Source organism: Solanum tuberosum, unplaced genomic scaffold (assembly GCF_000226075.1).
Source record: "Solanum tuberosum cultivar DM 1-3 516 R44 unplaced genomic scaffold, SolTub_3.0 scf00086, whole genome shotgun sequence".
Lineage (NCBI taxonomy): Eukaryota > Viridiplantae > Streptophyta > Magnoliopsida > Solanales > Solanaceae > Solanum > Solanum tuberosum.
Window position 1 is genome coordinate 205,133 of NW_006239010.1, and position 1,451 is coordinate 206,583.

Below are 1,451 nucleotides of genomic sequence, written 5' to 3' on the forward strand. Positions count from 1 at the left end.
AATATAATTTTTGATCAAATGAAATTCAAATAAACCCTTTAATTCTATCTGACTTCGCCCAAACGAACATTGATTTTTTTAAAAAAAAAATCATGAGAGGGGGTGACCGACTATTGTTGTGATCAGCTGGGACCTTCATTGCATTGAGAGTACCACCATTTTAATTTACCCTATTTTGTAAAAAAACAATTGAGCATTATTATATTATATATAGTACTTAATGGAGTATATTGATAAGAAAAAAACAAAAAAAAAGTGTGGGTTCCCAATGTATACGTCATGAATTTAGTTAAATAAAGTGAAAGGAGGTAATTAATGTGATAATAACAGGCAAATCCCACTGATGAGCTAAGGGTGCTAGCCCTACACTTCTCAGTCTGTCATTTTCTTATATATAACACACAAGTAATTGAAGTACAAAAAAACCTACAACACACCTTCGTTTCGAGTCGATAATTTATCAAAAAGAATATAAATTAGAAGTGAAGTTTGTGTATATTTCATTCTTCATATATATCACTATTTGTACGATTAATCTATATATATATGTTGTTATTATTGTATAAGAATTCTATATTATATCAACTATGTATATGTATATAGTTCGTATAATTTCATTACTTTGTTTTTTGTGTTTCCATATGTATGATGTTGTTTGATTAAATTAAAAGTAAGAAAATATCCCAATGAACTTATTTTGGAATTGAGTTGTGTCCAAAATTAAATGCTCATATTGTTAAATATTAAGAGTATTAATTAATCCTATTTTTATAGTATTGCATTTATAGTCATGCATCAGTTGGTATCAGTGATAAACTGATAAAGAAAATTAATTAAGTGGTGCATTAATTAAGAAAGTAGCAGGTTAAAGGTGATGTATGCAGTACGTAATTAGGGCTGGCAAAATGGTTTAAAAAATTATTTAAATTAAAAATGAATCAAAGATGAATATTATTCACTAAAAAAAAATATATATTTTGATGAATAATATATACATGAATATCCATATAATAATCGATAGCTATTAGTCTCCTTGTTATTGCTAATGATATATTTAATTATAGGAGTAAATTTATTTTGATTTTTAGCTTGTGCTCTCACTTAATATAAATAATTATATCTTCAACAATTAATTCATTTTTTATTTGTGTTAAATATATGCATATTAAAAGCAAGTTTATATGCTCTTTTTAGTGGGCAGAGCTACATTGTTAATTCTCAGGGTGTGTCAGAAAATTACACAATATATGGGTCAAAATTTACTATATATATATATATTTTTTTATTTTTTTTAATGATAAGGGAAATCCGCAATCGCTATTATTTGAGTGCGTATAGGGTAAAACCTCTGTTTCTATGCAATAGCTCGCAAACCACAATAGGAAAGATAACCCGCACTAGGCAAGCCCGATGCGACGAGCTCGATCCAGACTTTATATATATATATATAT